The sequence below is a fragment of the Ixodes scapularis genome, unplaced genomic scaffold, assembly GCF_016920785.2.
Source record: "Ixodes scapularis isolate PalLabHiFi unplaced genomic scaffold, ASM1692078v2 PGA_scaffold39__5_contigs__length_11793443, whole genome shotgun sequence".
Classification (NCBI taxonomy): Eukaryota; Metazoa; Arthropoda; class Arachnida; order Ixodida; family Ixodidae; genus Ixodes; species Ixodes scapularis.
In genome coordinates this window covers 7,594,027-7,614,983 of record NW_024609867.1, presented here as the reverse complement: position 1 = coordinate 7,614,983, position 20,957 = coordinate 7,594,027, and positions in this window count along the sequence as shown.

The following is a 20,957-nucleotide window of genomic DNA, read 5'->3' as shown; positions in this document are numbered from 1 at the left end:
GGGTGACCAGGCGCGAGCGAAGACTGAGGCAAACACACCCAGCACCACGACAACGAAGGCACAGCCAAAAAAAGGTTTTAGGGTTTAATCAAAGAACCAGTGCATTAAGCCTGTGCGCGCGAGGGAACACCCGACTTTGTGTTTTATATTTCTGCTTCCTCTTCTTCCTTTTTCATCTTTATGGGGAGCTGGACGATGTTCTTTCTTTTCTTCATCTCTGTAAATACAGTTGTGAGTAGCGCTCTTTTCTGTCCCTTCTCTCTTCCTCATACGTGCGCGCTAATGCCGTTAATATGTCTAACTACCAACTAGCCCAGTTATCAACCCTTTTACAGTTTATTTCTTTTGCATCGGGCCCTTCTCCTTTGAGTTCTGACCTTCCTTTTTTGCCTCCGTGTGTCCTTGTGGACCTGATAGCCAAGAGTGTGTGCAGTGCTGGGGTGGCCTCTTGGCACATTCGAAGGGGTACATGTCCTGTGGAACTCAGGGGACTATGTGGCTTCTTGGTTCCTTCAATAGGACATACAAGAAGAATTTGCCGTATCCTACGATCCGAATACTGGCGTCAGGAGAGGTTCCTGAGGGACTGCCTGAGAGTTGCCTGCTTTTCGGGTAATGGCAACGAACGACAAAAAAGAAGGTTCTACCATGTAATGAACAACACAGCAAAAGACTCTACGGAGTTTCTCTGGGAAAGGATCAGGCCACATCTCCCGACCAAAAGAGCAAATGAACCGGTGCCCTCCACGGTGGGTCTCTACACAACACTGGGGGAGGTAAGGATGCCACCGGATATTGGCAAGCGTCTAGGGGTAGGCCCTAAGTACTGTTTCGAACCTGTGGTAAGCCCACCGGAGCTGATTACACTAGCAAAGCAAATCGCCCATAGGACAGTGGAAACGGACAGACCACGGTGCATCTCTGAGTGCGTTGACAGTCTTCACCCTCAGCAGAAGAAAAAACCTGTTGGGCATTTTAAGCCCCTGGTGGATTTTATGGGTGACAATGGACTGCGCGTCTTACTATCAGACAAAGAAGGACAGTTTGTGGTTCTACCAGAAAACATGTACAATGATCGAGCCTCAACAGCAATCACGAAAAATTTCAAACGGGTAGAAGTGGACACCAAGAAAACTCGGGATGCAGCAAAGCGTCTTTGTGAACGTCTGTCTCTAACTCAGTTAGCAGCGAGAATCGGGAAGGTTGACAAGTTTCATCTTGAAGTCTTCTTCTCAGTAAAGACGCATAAAGAAGGAAGCCCATTTAGAGCGATTGTCACCGAAAAGGGTTCCTGGCAAAGACAAGTCGCGTCCTATCTCCAAAAACATCTGTCATCTTTAAAAATACAGGACCCCTTCAAAGCAGTGAATTCTGAGGAAATCGTCGAATTTCTCCGGTTAAAGAGCAATGAGATCGGTACGGCCTTCAGTATAGATGTGGAGAACTTGTTTTACTCATTGCCACATGCACAATTATTGGAGTCTGTGAAGACATGTATTGAAGCCAATGGAGAGCTCTCCTTCAGGGGCTCATGTGGAATTTCAACGGAGAGCTTTTTAGAGCTTTTATATTTTTATCTAACGTCCATGATTGTTGGGTGGCGAGATCGGTGCTATGTACAAAAGTCAGGAGTTTGTATTGGCTCCTGTGTAGCCCCAGTCCTCAGTGACATTTATCTGGGAGCAGTAGACTGTGCCATTGAAAGGGAGCTTGGAAGTCGAGGAGTTAACAAGGTAGCCCGCTATGTGGATGACTTCCTGGTTGTTCTTCAAGATAACACCGATGTGCACACACAGGTGACCAATATTTTGGCGACCTTCACTGAGTATGGAGGGGGCCTCAGGTTCACGTATGAGGTCCCTCAAGAAAACGTTCTCCAGTTTTTAGACCTTTCGCTTCACTTAGGTGATACGCATGTGTGCTGGACGTACTCTCCACGCTCTAAGAAACGAATTTTGGATTTCAGTTCGGCTCACTCTAAGATCGTCAAGAGGGGCATTGCTCTGACATGTTTGGGATCCGCGCTCCAGAAATCATGTTGCCACACAATGGAAGCCAGCTTCTCGATGCAGGTTGAAAGACTCAGAAAAGCCAGCTATCCGTTACCACTACTGGCTAATGTAGCGGACCCCTTGTTGAAAAGGGCAAAAGGCCTCCAAGCCAACAAACAAGATGTAGGAAAGACAAGACCGGTGGTAATCCCGTACCTTCACAAGACGTCACACAATTTAAAGAACGTGGCAGGTCGGTATGGGGTCCGAGTGGTATTTTCAGCCCCGCAAAAAATGAGCAAAATTTGCTCCATAGTCAACTCGCAAGCCGAAGGTGCCACAAGACAGAGGTGCACAAAAAAACATGCTAAACCTTTTGTTCCGTGCACTTCAGGCGTGGTATACAAGATTCCACTCTCCTGCGGCAAGGTCTACGTAGGGCAAACAGGCAGGTGTCTTAACGACCGACTTCGCGAGCATGATTATTCTTTGAGAGCCACAGTGGGAGGCCATCTTGCAACACATTGCAAGGAGTGCAATTGTAATCCGCTGTTCGGGGAAACCATAACCCTAGAGAGGCACAAGGATAAAATGACCCGCGAAGTGTTAGAAGCCTTCTACATCATATCCGCAGCTACTAAATGCATTAGTGTTGCATCGGTAGCCTTGACGAGCAAGGAAACAGACTTTTTAAGAAGGACAATGCAGAACTCGCATGAGTCACGGGTGCCGCGAGACATCAGGCACGACGACCCAGCGGCAGCCGACCATGGATGATGTGTTCGTCTCCCCCCTGACACGGGTGACCAGGCGCGAGCGAAGACTGAGGCAAACACACCCAGCACCACGACAACGAAGGCACAGCCAAAAAAAGGTTTTAGGGTTTAATCAAAGAACCAGTGCATTAAGCCTGTGCGCGCGAGGGAACACCCGACTTTGTGTTTTATATTCCTGTTTTATATTTCTGCTTCCTCTTCTTCCTTTTTCATCTTTATGGGGAGCTGGACGATGTTCTTTCTTTTCTTCATCTCTGTAAATACAGTTGTGAGTAGCGCTCTTTTCTGTCCCTTCTCTCTTCCTCATACGTGTGCGCTAATGCCGTTAATATGTCTAACTACCAACTAGCCCAGTTATCAACCCCTTTCCCATAATGCACCGCGCGGCACCCTCGTGACGTCACACGTGACGTCACGAGGGTCTCGCGCAGTTTGTTATGGGACACTTCTTATGATGCACCGCTCAGTTACGCCGACGGCGACGGCGACGGCGACGCCGCTCAAGCCGAAAACGGGCGCCTAAAGGCCTGACCACACTCGCGTGCACGGCGCCGCCGTCCGGCGTCCCAACGCGAGGAGTCCACATTGGCCTCCGTTTTGCTGGAGCCACATGACAGCACTGATATCGCGATCGCGCCTCCCGTCAGATTTCCTGCTCTGTCGTCGTCTTCTCTTCGTTAGATTGCTCCGTTTCGGCTCTCATCTTTCGCATATATCAGCATCAAAACCGCGCTTGCTGCCTACATGGTAGGAGTCCATGATGACCGGATGATCAGTGTGAATGTGATTATCCTAGCCTGCTCGTTTATCTTGCGACGTCGCCGCGCTCTGAAGGGAAGGAGGCGCATGTTTTGGGTCCGGCCGAGTTGGTTCTGCCGAAACACCGAAGGGCAGGCTAGTGCTTTGCTGCCCTGGCGGCGCAGAAGAGATGAAGGCTACTTCCGAAAGTGTCACCAAATCAACACGACATCCGTCACAACACAGACGACATGCAACAAGTGCCACGGAGAAACTCACTTGTAATTCTGAATTCCTCCCCTATAATGTACCAGCGGTTAGTCTTAGCGTCCTTATATAGGTAGTCTGGCTCCGTCTTGACATAAAAAAAACGGAAACAGACGCAGAGTTTTAAGGAACGGCTCTGTTGCGGAAGGCATCGGGGGGAAATAGGGATAAAAGACGACACGAAACACGTCCTTCCGAACGAGAAAGACTCGCGGAGGACCGGTTTGAGCGTTGCCACTCCATCGCGACGTCACTATATACGCCACCTCCCATTGGCTCCTCTTTACTGCGGCGAACGGCGGCGAGCTCTGATCAGCGCAAGGAGCGGTTGGCTCTGCGGCGCCGTACGTCGCGCCCTTGAGTCCGAAAACTCGTTTTGGTCGGCAACCGGCAGCGCCGACCGTCGCGCCGCAGGCCTCCGCGACGCCAATGTAGTCGTGCCTTAAGAACGGCGCTCTAAAACGATACGGTGGCATCGCTGTTGTGAAGGTTCTCTCCGCCGACTCGCCAACGCTATGACGCATGGGTGGCCGTTCTCAAGTTTCGCCTAGCGTCATCCAAATAGAGACACTCGTGGATTTCTGCCTGAGATTGCCAGCAAAGGCGCACAGGTGTGAACTCTCCGAGAAACAGCGCGTTCTAGACGATTCGCAGGTGTACGAAGTCTAGGTCCGCACAGCGAGTCCACGTCTGGCCTCTTTCCTGGGTATCAGATCACCAGAGCAGCGGGTCACGTTCATGTGACTAATGACGTACCCTTGAGCCCTGCAATAGGCACAGACCCATTCGGATATGTGCTGAACTTCACTGCGTGAGTTCGACACATATCCTACTATTTCATGTCAACCACTACAAGGCTCGTGCTACAGCGGACTGTGACTCAGCTTTGCCGGCTGGGTGTACTGTGTACACTAAGGCAAGAGAGGCGGTTAGCAGCGGGCATTGAATGCCAGCAAACAATGACCCATGAAATTCCTACCTAGAGACCTGCAACAAAAGGTGCTCCGACTGGTCAGAATAGTAACAATGCCGCAGCATCTCCTGAACCGTAATAATCTCAGAAGCAAAAAAAAAAAAAGGCGTTCGGATTTTTTCTTTTTTTTTTCTCTTCTTTTCTGGGAGGGTGGGGGGGGGGAGGGGGGCGTATTTCTCAAGAAATTTATCGAACTACACTTAATCCCGGTTGTATCACGATATAAAGAAACATTCCAAATGTATTTCGATACAGGAATACAAATACCGGGGAAAAAATGCATTATGATACAGAAATACATATACGAAATGTATTTCTAAAATACTATCCCGATACATTTGTATCGCGATACTGCCCAACTCTGATTGGTTCTCATCAAATCAGTCACAAAACAGGATAATATTATCAGAAGTAAAAAATGATAAGGCAGCGAATAACTGCAAAAAAAAAAAAAACTGAATGTTTCATGGGGACGAACTTGTTCCCAAACGAAAGTAGGTATGATAACAGGCATTGCAGGCGAGCGTCAATATTGGAGTAGTCGCCAATTCGAGCGCTGGCGAAGAACTGACTTCGTGGAGCAACGCGGAGCGCCGTTCGTCAACGCGTGGATTTCAGGCCCATTCGAACCAGAATATTCGGCCTTCGAACATTCTGAAAGTGAAGCTTGTCGGACGTTGTAGACACTATTATTACAAAACAGTGATAAAAGTTGCGCGGTCCTCAGGAATGCAATCTGGGGCCTCTGCGCGCGACTAAGGTGCGTTGCCAGTCGGCCACGCACACGGCATTACACCCCCTTTAAAACACGCATCGCCTCGATGCAGCCCAGAGGAAAATACAACAAAAAAAGGTACAGACCAATCAGAAGTCACAGTTTTCAGTCAGTCCGTAGGTTTATCGACCGTCACACGGCTTTAGGCAGACGACGTAAACCACTTCGGATCGGAGGTGTCGTTTTGCAGGTGGCAGCTCTCCGTCGGGAAGAACGTGGTAGGTGAGATTTCCGAGACGTGGAATGATCTTGTGGGGTCCGAGGTATCGCTTGAGCAGTTTCTCGCTGAGGCCGCGACGACAAATTGGTGTCCCCATTCACACCCTGCCTCCGGGCTAAAAGTGGACCTCGCGGTGCCGAAGGTAGTACCCTCAAGCGTCGACACGTTGTCGATCGTGCATCCAAAGACGGGCAAGATAGCGTGCCGCCTCTGCTCTCTGACTGACCAGATGGGCATCGTCACTTCCGTTATCCAGTATTATTACAACACAATAATAAAATTTTCACGGCACTTAGGAATCAAGCGTAGAACCTCTCTGTGTCAATCGGGTGAGTTGCTACTCGCACAGGCACGCGGCTATATTGAGTCAAACTTAGGACTTCCATTTCCTACCAGTGAGTTTGGCATGAGCAGCAATTGTTTACAGCATATAAAACTAATCTTTACTAAGTGTGTGCACTGCAAGTGTAAGTTCCCAAGCAGCACAGAGTTGGCCAGTCATCGGCCAATGGCTGGCAATGGTCCTGGGCCAAGTGGCCAGACAGTGGCCAGAGACTGGCCGGTGACTGGCCTTTATCTGGCCACTGGCCAACGGCCACCACTGGTCATCAGTCATCGGCCAAGCATTGGCCAGTGAATGGCCACTCCCTGGCCACTGGCCAAAAGACCATCGCCAGACATTGGCCATTGCTTGATCAAAATCTGTGCTGCTTGGGTTCATATCAAGAGCCTATAACTTGATCCAGGGAGCTACAAATATAGTACCATTTTCTGGCCTTTATTCACGCGCCCTTTTATGTCTGCTTTCTCGTTATCAATAATGTACTGAGTGGAAGTCCCTGAATGTCCTCTGAGTAGGTTTGGGGGCCCGCGACGGACAAGAGATTTAGAACCAAGGCACTAGAACACTCCTGGTTAGATACATTCTGTATTTGGAACATTGGTGAGACAGAAAGAAAATGCTGAGTGACAAAGTTGTGTGGCTGAGTGTGAAAAAAATATTGGAGTGTTGTAGTGGTTACCACACCTTCCCGGTTATGCGGAAACTTAAAGCTGAGACTCGGGCTACAACATATTGCTTTTCGATAACTTTCTAACCTTTATTTCCATTTGATCGGTACGGTTCGGTCATACGACCACGCAGAAGAAGCCGTGGATGCTAGCGAGCTCATTCTGGTAAGCTGCTGCAATTGAGTAGTTGCTAAACATTCTCGATTGAAAAATTTATAAATTTTAAAATAATATTTTTAATGTAACTCTAGCTTGCTGTAGACGCAAATGTCAATTGATGCCAAATTCGGAGAAGGCAAAAACGTTTTTCCTGTTAGATATTTTTGTTCGTGACTATGATGGCGGAGTTACTTGTAGCACATCATACTATGATGTTCTAAAATGAAATTCGCTGACAAATTATAACAATATAAAAACACTAAAGTTCTGGGCATCTCTATGGTTAGAGTATAGCTAGCAGAGGAACTCCAAAGTCCTGTACAAGTGGGTGCGTGGCACGAGCACGATCGCATACGTTAAACGATAACTTCCTGACGTGAAGTCTTTCGCGCAACGCAATACTCAAGGAAAACAACAATATAAATATGCTGTTTAATGAAATGCTCACAAGTTTTATGATTACAATGGGATTCGGGGAGAGAAAAAAACGATTGAAATCTCTAGTTATAAATTCAAGGTGCACATTAGAATTTGTGAACTCTTTAGAGCGAATTATAAACTTCATTCTCTTTACATATTACGTGTTCGTATCACTATGCTAATAAGTGTTCTACGTGACAAAAAATACATTTTCTAGCACGTTTGGTTTTTTCTAGAATCCCTGCAAGCTCCTCGGTTTTTGTATTTCTGTATACAAAAATGAAAAGAGGACATCATTCGATCCGCCATACAAAGCAATGACGGTTCTGTGCCCGGTAAGAAATCAAACAAAAAAAAAATCGAGCTCTTCATTCACAGCTGAGGCTGTTTATCTAAGAGGGCGTGAAAGGCACGGCCGCGGTCACTGAGCAGAATGACAGCGCAAAACTTATAAGAGATTAGCCTAAAGTACCTAGATGAGAGATTGTTACAAATTGCGGCGACATTTTTTGAAGCGCCGACTGCGAGGCGATGCAGGCGTTAGAAAGTGAACGGAGGCGCACAGCAGAAGACTAAACTGAATGACGCCATTTTGTTCCAGCCGGATGTGCTTTGTCATTTGTATTGGTTGTTGTTACTGGCAAAAAAAAAGTATGAAGAGACTTTAGTAAAAATGAGTATTATGGGACTTTATCGCGAACAGACGTAAATCACCGCCAAGGTTGTTGCGCTACTGCCTTGTTCGAGACCACAGCCTTAAAGCGCAATAGGATAGAATGGGTTTACTGGTATCTTAACCTCATATCTTACAAAACTTTTTGGCGTCCCATTCGTTCAAAATTGGAGTCCGGTCGCCGCAGTTTACGAGGAAATGCTGCATCACCCGTCAGAAGTGGACAAGTAAAAAATAGGGCAAAGGGGGAGGGGGGGGGGGGGTGGGGAGGGGAGGGTAGTGAAAGTTTGCTTATCGCGAACGATTTCCCGGTGGCATATTCGGCTTGTTCTTTTGGTGCTTAAATCAAGCTAAACTTACAATTATAGATGTGTGAATTTCCTAGCTTATTTACCCCCTTTGAAGTCTATATAATTTGCGTTGGGGATATTTTATATAGACGTGTATTTACACTGACTACTATACGTGGCTGTATTTGTTCTTGTATGTTAATTGATTGATTGATTGATTGATTGGGGTATATGGCGAATCAGCAGCTAAGTATATGTTGCGCCAAACTTATACTATCGCAGTATGGTGTTTTTCTAGGCGATTTTTCGGTGCATGAAACGTGTATGCGTGATTCATCACTTTTGATGTTGAGTTATGCATTTCAATTTTTCCAAAAGTGTGTGTAGGCTTATAACGCTAATAAAGAAATAAAGAAAAACATACATAGAACCAACGAAACAGCTCGTTCTTTCTAGCTGCCTGCACGGCTGATATAATCAACACTCTGAGGACGTATAAAAACACCTTTTAAAGTAATTTCACGAGCAGATAAGATTAAAAATGGCAGAGCACAGATAAAGACCAAAGCAAAATATTTAAGTTATCCACCTTATCTGAACATTAAAAAGACTTTAACCTGACAACCAATTGCTGTATAGTGATCTTGGGTTGCAGAGCACCATTGAAAACAAGTATTCATCGTGACTAGAAAAAAAAAAAGAACGTCAATTACATTTTGTTTTTTAGACAGCAAGCTCGGGTCTATTCGCGTCCGAATATTTTAGCAAGTAAACTTTTCTTCTCACACATATCCTTTGGCTGCGCCCTTACGGAATACACGTATAGCTAGGAGTCCTCTCTTTAATATTGTTGGATTTCCCTTGCTGCTACCCGTCTCGGAGAATGACACAGAACACCGGTTGAACAACACGTAAACATTTAATGACCGCTATCGCCTGCGCCGCGATCACCAACCGCCCCCGCGCATCCGCTGCGACGGCCTTTTATAAGCGGCGGAGCGCCGCTCGCGTGGCCAGTTGCCCTTGGCCTCCTCGTGGTCAAGATGGCCATTTATGATTGTTGGAGGGGCAGACTGGGCCAACCGCTTGGAATCGACAGGGTGCCCACACATCTCCCCGCTTCCAAAAACGAAAACAGAGGTCGTCTTAGATGGTCTTGAGGGGGGGGGGGGGGGGGGGCGCGCCTTCCTTTTGTGTTAGCAAGGGTCTTCTCAGATGGGCGAGCACGGGTCCGACGACAGTACTTCCGGACAGTACCGATGCAGCCGTGGGGAGGGGGGTGGTCTGATTATGGGAGCTGTGTCACCGCTGTCTGCCACGAGGAACTAGAAATTAAAAACAACATGAGGCCATGGCGCGGTAGGAATAAGTGGCAGCGCACACGAAAGATGCCTGCCCTACTGTGCAAGCGGGAGCGTGGCCCCTTTCTCTTTTCACCCAAAAACACCGAAGAGGGCATGAACATAATGCACTTAAGAACTCCTTCTACTCCCGGTTGTCTTCACCGCCGTCTCAAGTTGTACCGCGGTAGAGACGGTGTGGAATCTTCCGAGAGGTGGTCCGGATGGTCGCCATCTGGAACCTGCGACACATCTACCTCCTCGGGTTCATAGAAAGGTCGGCGACATGAATAGTCCCGCACACTTCACAAGATTCTCAATGCACCAGCTCTTAAGACAGGCTGGAGAGCTTCCTACTAACACAGTAGGGGTCATCCCACCTCTTTGCTAAAGAGGCCGTGAAGCCTCTAACAGCATCACTCAGCGGATGAGTTCACCTCAGTACCAGATCTCCTACCTTGAACTGCAGATTTCGCCTCCCCTTGTTGTACTGGTTTGCCTGCTGCAGTCTCGAGACGTCGAGGCTCTCTCGAGCTTCACGCAGGTTCTCCGTGAAACGCTTCCGCAGATCTTCTGCCAACTGCGTGGTAGTGCGCTCCATGCTTGCAGGATCTGTGCAAAGGAGGCCGTTTCTCGGGGGAAACACGAGCTCTTTCCCGTCTCGGAGAATGACACAGTACACCGGTTCAATAACGCGTAAACATTTAATGAGCGCTATCGCCTGCGCCGCGATCCCAACAGCCCCCGCGCATCCGCTGCGACGGCCTTTTATCAGCGGCGGAGCGCCGCTCGTGTGGCCAGTTCCCCTTGGCCTCCTCGTGGTCAAGATGGCCATTTATGATTGTTGGAGGGGCAGACTGGGCCAACCGCTTGGAATCGACAGGGTGCCCACACATCTCCCCGCTTCCAAAAACGAAAACAGAGGTCGTCTTAGATGGTCTTGAGGGGGGGGGGGGGGGGGGGGCGCGCCTTCCTTTTGTGTTAGCAAGGGTCTTCTCAGATGGGCGAGCACGGGTCCGACGACAGTACTTCCGGACAGTACCGATGCAGCCGTGGGGAGGGGGGTGGTCTGATTATGGGAGCTGTGTCACCGCTGTCTGCCACGAGGAACTAGAAATTAAAAACAACATGAGGCCATGGCGCGGTAGGAATAAGTGGCAGCGCGCACGAAAGATGCCTGCCCTACTGTGCAAGCGGGAGCGCGGCCCCTTTCTCTTTTCACCCGAAAACACCGAAGAGGGCATAAACATAATGCACTTAAGAACTCCTTCTACTCCCGGTTGTCTTCACCGCCGTCTCAAGTTGTACCGCGGTAGAGACGGTGTGGAATCTTCCGAGAGGTGGTCCGGATAGTCGCCATCTGCAACCTGCGACACAACTACCTCCTCGGGTTCATAGAAAGGTCGGCGACATGAATAGTCCCGCACACTTCACAAGATTCTCATTGCACCAGCTCATAAGACAGGCTGGAGAGCTTCCTACTAACACAGTAGGGGTCATCCCACCTCTTTGCTAAAGAGGCCGTGAAGCCTCTAACAGCATCACTCAGCGGATGAGTTCACCTCAGTACCAGATCTCCTACCTTGAACTGCAGATTTCGCCTCCCCTTGTTGTACTGGTTTGCCTGCTGCAGTCTCGAGACGTCGAGGCTCTCTCGAGCTTCACGCAGGTTCTCCGTGAAACGCTTCCGCAGATCTTCTGCCAACTGCGTGGTAGTGCGCTCCATGCTTGCAGGATCTGTGCAAAGGAGGCCGTTTCTCGGGGGAAACACGAGCTCTTTCCCGTCTCGGAGAATGACACAGTACACCGGTTCAATAACGCGTAAACATTTAATGAGCGCTATCGCCTGCGCCGCGATCCCAACAGCCCCCGCGCATCCGCTGCGACGGCCTTTTATCAGCGGCGGAGCGCCGCTCGCGTGGCCAGTTCCCCTTGGCCTCCTCGTGGTCAAGATGGCCATTTATGATTGTTGGAGGGGCAGACTGGGCCAACCGCTTGGAATCGACAGGGTGCCCACACATCTCCCCGCTTCCAAAAACGAAAACAGAGGTCGTCTTAGATGGTCTTGAGGGGGGGGGGGGGCGCGCCTTCCTTTTGTGTTAGCAAGGGTCTTCTCAGATGGGCGAGCACGGGTCCGACGACAGTACTTCCGGACAGTACCGATGCAGCCGTGGGGAGGGGGGTGGTCTGATTATGGGAGCTGTGTCACCGCTGTCTGCCACGAGGAACTAGAAATTAAAAACAACATGAGGCCATGGCGCGGTAGGAATAAGTGGCAGCGCGCACGAAAGATGCCTGCCCTACTGTGCAAGCGGGAGCGCGGCCCCTTTCTCTTTTCACCCCAAAACACCGAAGAGGGCATGAACATAATGCACTTAAGAACTCCTTCTACTCCCGGTTGTCTTCACCGCCGTCTCAAGTTGTACCGCGGTAGAGACGGTGTGGAATCTTCCGAGAGGTGGTCCGGATGGTCGCCATCTGGAACCTGCGACACATCTACCTCCTCGGGTTCATAGAAAGGTCGGCGACATGAATAGTCCCGCACACTTCACAAGATTCTCAATGCACCAGCTCATAAGACAGGCTGGAGAGCTTCCTACTAACACAGTAGGGGTCATCCCACCTCTTTGCTAAAGAGGCCGTGAAGCCTCTAACAGCATCACTCAGCGGATGAGTTCACCTCAGTACCAGATCTCCTACCTTGAACTGCAGATTTCGCCTCCCCTTGTTGTACTGGTTTGCCTGCTGCAGTCTCGAGACGTCGAGGCTCTCTCGAGCTTCACGCAGGTTCTCCGTGAAACGCTTCCGCAGATCTTCTGCCAACTGCGTGGTAGTGCGCTTCATGCTTGCAGGATCTCTGCAAAGGAGGCCGTTTCTCGGGGGAAACACGAGCTCTTTCCCGTCTCGGAGAATGACACAGTACACCGGTTCAATAACGCGTAAACATTTAATGAGCGCTATCGCCTGCGCCGCGATCCCAACAGCCCCCGCGCATCCGCTGCGACGGCCTTTTATCAGCGGCGGAGCGCCGCTCGCGTGGCCAGTTGCCCTTGGCCCCCTCGTGGTCAAGATGACCATTTATGGTTGTCGGAGGGGCAGCCTGGGCCAACCGCTCGGAATCGCCAGGTTGCCCACAACATATAGGACAGTCAGAAAAAGAGTTAATTATGATGACTCCCGAATTTCGGGCGACTTTTGGTGCGTCGTTGTTAGAGCATCTCCGCATATAAATTTTAGCCATGTTCTACCACCGACAAGACTGGGTCAGCAAAAACCTGAATGCCTTTAGCTGTGATTTGTCGCCGGCGAGAGATCTAGTCTCCATTTTGATTTCCCACGCAACCAATGCCCTGACTGTATCAAACACTGCAAGAGTGTGACACATCGCAAGCTCACTGGTGAAACGAACATTTTCACGCACAACCTCAATGTGCCCTCGCAAGTTGACAGAAAGCTTAGTCGGTCGAAGAACAAAGCGAAAATTTAATCTTTTTTTTTGACATTAAAGTAAGTATATATCGTTTAATTTTTCGCTAAATTCCGGATCATGACCAGACAACAGAGGCTGAAAACGTCTCAACCTGCGAACATCGTTTGTATGGAACACTCGCAGAAATGAGAAATCCGTATCTGCGGTCGAGCGGCAGTTTTTTGTTGTATGTGGTCGTAATCGTTATATTAAAAAAAAAAAATTTTAATGAGACGTGTACTTTGTTTTAGCTTAAGTACGGATGCAACTGACGCTACGAGTTGATGGATTTAATCAGACAGCATCCAAAGCGCGCCATCATGGCGTTCGTCAAGTTTCTGCACGTGTTCTGTCATCACTAAACCGATCATAAACGGAAAAGGCCCAGTGACTTGAGCTTTTGACGCTTCTTGGTTGGTCAAAGTAGATCACAGCTTCGGTTGCGCCAGATCTTAAGCTGAAACGAAGTATGTATTAATCAACCACTACTTGGGCGCGCGATTACGTCGGGCATTAGTTTTCTTTTTTTTTTTTCATTCTGCAGTTTCGTTATAGCGTAAAACCAAGCAATGGTGGGAATAAACTAAAATGGTCACGCGATTTTCTCTCCATTAATGCTTAGGTAAGCTTAAATAACCATTGTAATAGTGTCGATTAATTGTCTAATAGTGTACTGAGGAATGATAGACTATTCATAAAATGTTATGTCCAAGCGTGCAGGTCTCTTTTTTGTTCAGTCCGATCTAAAATAATGTACAGCATGACGTATTCGTTTCCAAGCTGTTTCTGCATAAAACGTTATGGGAACAATTTCTATTTTTTCCTAATTTTTTGGTTTGAGTTTTTTTTTCTATAGTTTTTCTGGTGACCACTTTTAATAAAGCCCTTTTCTCTGAACAAAACAGGATCGACAACAACAACAAACTGGGCTCTGGTGTGCTCGAGCCGAGCTCACGCGCAAGTTTAGGAGGTATATCGGCAGGTATAACTCACATAATATGCGCAGCAACACCCGATACTCGAGAGCGGCAGAGTCAGAGTTAACTCAGCAACAAATGAATTGGAAAGCGGGGATGACAGCACATTTATAACGGCCGAATAAATAACGCGGACGTGCAATATTCCCACTGATAAATGAGCATGGAGTTTGTCACTGTCTGTTTGTTCAATTCTTTCTTAAGTGTTTAAGCAAGAAAACACAAAAAGGAATAACCAAAGCCTAAGACGTGTCGACGTGGTTGACCAGTAATCCCACAAGCCACGAGTCGTGGAACGGATCAAAAAGATAAGCAAATCTATCCTGACGGCCTCCACTCGGCACGCCACATGATTTAGAGTTGGTAGTATCCGACCTGGCGCCGGGCAATCAAGACGTCAATTTCTTAAAACTGATGGCTAAGTACAACCTGGCTTCAGTAAATGGCAGCATCAAATGAGTCGCGTGAACTCACCTCACCCCTATACTGTTTGGCAGCTGATCGGATTCAACGCCACACACATGTACAACAAAATTTTCGGCGCATCTCTTGATTCCAATCATGTCGAATTGGCATGGTAATGGCAATCTTGGGTTTCTTGACACGTTCGGTGTGTAATTTCTTGATAATTGCATGCAGCGTTTGTCATCTCAAAAGCCAGGTCCAATCGCCCAATTTTTTCTAGATTTATGGCGTATAACACATTGAGTAGTTATAATAATTGCGTTATGTATTCCTTTTTTCGCTAACATTACACAATTAGAATAGAATTACTAGCAGTAGGCACTTTCAGCAATCATTTGCCATGTTCTGCGTGCCGCACTACAAGAACCTTCGAACCAAGCTTTTAAGCTCGCGCCCGGGTGATACGGTGACCACGGGGCGAGCTCTCGAATACATGCTTCATAAGCTCCGGTAGTGTGGTACGCCGAACGCGGTAAAAGTTTACTGAAAGTCCCTCTTGTCACGTGCCCGTCGTTTTCGTTATTTTCCTACCATCTAAATTAATTTTGTCACGGTGTAAATATTTCCTTTTATTGCTATGGAACTTGTTGGCATTGTTTGTTTTTGCCAGCCAGCTTTAATTGCAGCACTTAACCCTCCTGTTAAAATTCCAGCCTAAAAACTGCAATATTAAAAAAAAAGTAAAATCGGAAAATATCCTTTACCTAAAGGCAATATCTAAATTGTAAAGTTCTCTTCTCTGCAGTATTTGTTATACTACAGCGAAGCGGCCTTTGCACGGCAAGAAATGAAGATTTAATTATCTCTCAGGGAAAGTGGGAGAATTCAGTAATAGGTTAGATGCATACGAAATTTGGTAGCGTGCATTCCCTATTATACTTGACTCAGGTAACTATACAATTATTAATGTTTTTTTTTATAAATTTTATAAAACTAAACAAGAGACAAAACGTACGATGGGAGTCAATGAAGCACCCTAATTTTTTTTCTCCAAGAGCCTACAAAACGTCATAGGGAATGCAAATGTTGTTGGACTAGAAATTCTAAATTATCCTAATTTACCTGGACGAAATTTTTCTAGTTGGATTTTTATCAGGTAGATTTTATTGTTGCTTAGCTGCTTGCACGCATTTGCCAAGAACTGGCGGCAGTGAAAGGCGGGAGGCACACTGTCAGCGGCAGCATGGTTTGCCAGAATGTAATAACTCTGCGTAAACCCTTTTTTAGAAAATCAAAATCGACTACTTCAGCTCCAGTAAAATTGTAATGTAGCCTACTTATGTGTGGCTACAATGCTCGGTTGATCGAGCCAAGACAATCACTGGGATTCCAAATACGCCGTGTAGACAATTACCGCGCTTTTTTAGGTTTAGGAACGGCATAAATTGGATCACGATATAAAAATGGGACGAGGTCATTGCTCATGCTTTGTGGTTTGATTAAGGTAAGATAAAGTGAAAGCCCCCTGCAACATTCGTTGCTGACAAACGGATCTGATAGTGCAGCGACTACGGCATAATAATTCCAAAGCGAGTGACGCTCACTGGGATGGACACCGCCGTGTTTTTTCGCTGTGTCTTCCAAGCCGGTACCGTGGCACAAGAATGTTCCTCGTAAAAAATGCGCCTTTCTGCCGCGGTTAAAGTTAAGCAGCTTCGAGTAAGCTAGCCCAGGAGTTGAAGCGAGCTCTTTGAGTTTGACCAATTCTTAAGGAACAGGATATCACGAGAATGTTTCTACTTTAAACACACGCGTGAGACCGCTCTCTGGAAGCTATGTAATTGCAAAAACACTCGTCGCTCTTGCCCCTCATTGCGTGGGCTCTGCAAGACTTGGGGAGAAATCCGTTACAAGTAACGGATAACATGTAGTTTGTTACTTTTCAAGTAATTTTGTAATTGCCGCGTTACTTTTTTCAAAAGTAAGTTGTGACAAAATTTTGTTACAAAATATTGGTAATGAACTACTTTAATTACTCGTTATTTTTTAAAAATATGAGCATAATACAGTAACTGGGTCAATACTTGCAGAACATTCAGCAGCATAAAGAGAAAAAATTCCGAAAAATAGAAAACATCAAGAAGTGGAGAATAGCTAAAAAGAAAATACGTTTTTTTGTATGACCGGTCACTGGAACCACTAGAGAAACGGGGAAGGCATGTGCAAGTGTACAAAAGACAAAGATGAAGTTAGACAACGCCGAGTAGGCTGTCTGTCTCCCTCCATCGTGTTTTTCTTCTTCTCACTATTTGTTTTTGATTTTTACGCCGTCTCACCCTTTCAAACCTCTTCGACGTCTCCCGCCACCTGCACGGAAACGCTGCTTTATTCTAGCACGTTCCTCAGGCACGAGTGAAAGACGCCCGGCGCGAGGCTAAGAGAACCGTTTTGAGGGTACGGACGATACTTCTTTTAGTGTAATTTCCTGGACATGGTGGTTTAGTTCACTCCTCTTTTTACAGTCAACTATCAACATAAAGGGGGGGGGGGGGGGGGGGTAGGGGGTTAGGCCATCTAAGGAGTGCTGACAGTGAGAAAGAGAGAGAGAGAACGCGTAAAAGTGGTGTGTTCCTGTATTGTTTGCGAGACCGATGGACACCCCTTCTCTCGCTCTCTATGCCCTCACCTCCCTTGCCCTCCACGAATATTGGTATGAACGCAAGAACCGATGAACGATCGATGACCCGTAACCGCCAGTTTTTCTCTGACCGGTCGAGTTTTCGGTCATGGAGTGTCCGTCGCCTCCATGGCCATTCCTTAATGACATGTTCAATATTAAGATCATTAAAGAGAACGGAAACCTAGAGTTTTAGTGCATACTCTGCTTTCCAAAAAAAAAACGCACATTGTTATCAGCAACAATAACAAACTCTAATCTACAGAAACACATCAAGGTAAGCTGGGACACCTGGATTCTGCATTGGCTATATTTAAACGTTAGAACCAAGTTTTTTTTTTTCTTTTCTTGTGAATAACAGGCGAAACACTCGAGTCAAAAGGGATCTTTCGTAGATCGCTTCTTTAGCTCGGAATCTCGTAGCGGAGGTAGACGCTACTACTGAGCATGCGCACCGCTAGCTTTGTCTGCTCAATTCCAGGGATTGTCTCCGGAGGCCATAAGCTAGCGGGATCGAGGGTGTGGTCGCAGCTTTCGGTGGCTTCTCAGCTTACGGGTGAGCGGAGTGCACCTACGCTCTTTCTCTTAAATACAGAATTTTATCTTCACAAGGACTACCATAATACGAGGGTATTGGGAATGAAAAGTAGTGTTGCAGGACATTTTTTTTTTTAAATATCAAAATTGTTTTTATAAATTTCTGAATAAGTGTACGGAAAAAGTAACGGAAAAGTAATTTATAAGGTAACAAGTAGAGTTATCCGTTACTTTTCAGTGCAAGTAATTTGTAACGCTAATCCATTACATTTTATGCTTGGTAATTTGTAAATGTAATCCATTACAATTGTTAAGTAACGGGCACGAGTCCTGGCTGCTGCCCATAAAAATCTAGCTCTCCAAACATAGATAGGGAAGCTCCGCCGTTGGTCTGGGCAATTGGGAAATTCCATTTATATCTGCATTGAAAAGAATTCATAGTCCAGACCGACCATCAGCCCTTGCGTTACAGACACAAATAAAAGTTTAAAAGAGTATGTCGTTGAGGTGGATCTTGCATTTAGTAGAGTACACATTTTAGCTCAATATATTAAGGGAATTGACAACGTGGGGGGATTAGCCCAGTCGTGTTTGATGTGTTTAGGATGCTTTTGCTGCTCTGGCAATGATTGTGATATTGCCGCCCGCAGAGCCGAGAAAGCAACGCTTGGTCACGGTCTTCTAGAAGATTCCCGTTCATTCTCGCACCAGACGTAACTTTCCCTCTCCTTTGTTATTCTCGAAAGTGCCAGTTCATCCTCGCCCCGAGCACGCGAAGCTCGAGCCTTCTTTGCTGAACTTTCGAGATAGTGACGCACGGTAGATAAGCAGCTACCCGCGACCTTCTCGAGTCAGTCTCGCTAATGCTCTGTAGTGCTGACGAATCGCCACAGCAGAAGAGCACGATGCCACCGCCGCTCGACATCGACCCCGAGCTCCCAGTCCCGAAGCGCCGTCAACTGTTTGATCTCCTCGCAGAATACAGTGACTGTTTTGCCACGACATCGAAAGTTCGGCAAACACCACTGGCGAAACATCGCATTATTACTAACGACGACGCACTCCCTGTCCACCAGTCGCCGTATCGAGTCTCCTTAAAGGAAAGTGATTCAAGATCAAGTCCAGGAGACGACCGACGTCGAGAGCCTCCAAGAACGACGGAGCGCTCCCACTCTCCCGACGCCACGCATCACAACGACGCTCCTGCATCGGTGTCCAACAACCTGAACATTGTGATTGACTGCCTCGACGCATCGGCACTCGTGGACACCGGAGCAGACTACTCAGTCCGGAGTGGGACGCTCTCCCGCCGCCTTCGAAAAGTCATAACGCTGTGGGATGGACCACAAATAAGAACCGCCGAAGGACACCTCATTACACCAGTCGGGAGATGCACTGCTCGCGTCGAGATCCATGGTGAGACATGCCCTGCGAAGTTCGTCGTTCTGCAAGGCTGTTCGAGGGGCGTTATCTTCGCAATGGACTTTCTCTGCGAGTATGGCACCGTCATCGACCTCGCGGCAGATCAGTTGAGGCTGCGAAAGCCTGTCCTGCCGCCGGTGGAGACCAACACGACGACAACCGCTATCCGAGTTATCGCCGACCATGTGAACCTACCCCCGCGGTCGAGTCTTTTCGTCACCGCTATAACCGACGCAGCCATGCACGATGAAGATCTTCAGGAAGACAGCGTCCAACTGCTCCTCGAAAAAGGAATTGGTGTCGCAAGAGGCGTAACGGATCTCCAAGAAGGACGTACAACTGTTATTGTGACCAACTTTCGAGAGGAGCCGCAGCACCTAACGAAGGCTATCATCGTGGGTCACGTCGAGGAGCTTCAGGCGCGAGCCGTGGTCACTGCAATCTCCGAGGAAACCTCGTCATTAATTAAACCTTTATCATTCAGTTCAGTTTACGCCCCAGCGTTCGACTCAGCTGCTACGCCGACTTCGACGCCCCGCGACGCTCTGTTATCGTTTCTACCCTTTTATTTTTGGCACAAGTTCGCCACATTAAACGTTTATTTCTTCCTGCTTATTTATTGTTTTTTGGTCCCCACCCGTGATAATATCATATGCCTGTCTAGGTACATTGTTATATTGCATGATTTATAATTCAGCATATTTTTGCGTCGGGACGGTAAGGGCAAGGGACCCTACTGAATGTCAGTGAGTTTTAGGGTATCTTTGGATACTTATCAATATATTTCGTGGAGGATCTCGCCATGGTTGATCGCAAACAGAAGAAAAAGGAACGCGCGTGTGAATCCCTACCGAAAAATGATTTGTCTCCTGCATGAAGGTAAACTGCTTTATACTGGCAACAGTTTAGCCATACTGACCACAGGCTTGTAAAACGGGCCATCCGTTTGAGCCACACCGGTCCCCGGCATGGGCAAACGGGTAACTCGTTTGGGCAAACTCTTTACTCGCTTGGGCAAACGAATCACTCGTTTGGGCAAACTAACCACTCGTTTCGGCAAGTGGATCATCCGTTTGTTTAAACAAGCGACCATTTCGCTCAAGTGCGTTTCCAGTGACAGTCAAACTGCACCAGTTTAATAAAACGGCGCGCTCATTACGCAGTGAGTCCGTTTGGTAATGAAATACAGAGCGGCAGCACAGGCACCGTTTGCGGCTACCCATCTCGGAGAACAATACAACGCACTGGTTCAACAGCACGTAGATATTTAATGACTGCTATCACCTTCGCCGCTATCCCAACAACTTCTGCGCATATGCCAAGGTATATGTACATATGGTAGCGAAGCTTCCATAGAACCCCACGTGTCGAAAAAATGGCGGCTCATGGGGCTTCGCTAGCGCCATCTATGTGTCGTGATAGCATTTCCGGCGGAACAAAAAATAAACAGGAAGTTACGTCACTTCCGAAAAAAAACCAAAAACGTGACGTCACTTTGATGTATTGTTTGGCGCGAAAATTAAATATAACAAGAAACCGAGACTGCAGGCAAAAAGGACGATCGTCCTTTTTGCCTGCAATCCCGATTTCTAAAAAAAGCCTCAAAGCTTTCTGGTACTAAAAAATCTCAAACAAAGCTGTGCCAAGCTATGTTTGACTTCTTTTAGTGTGTTGTCCTTCTTGCCTGCAGTCTCGGTTTTTTTATGTTGAATTTACCCCACCCCGTTTGGACTCTTAAATCTGCGCGAAAATAATTTAATTTTTGTATGCGGCCGCCTTTTTTAGGCAGCTCACTACGAGAATATTTTTTCTTCATCCCACAGAACGACTTTTGCTT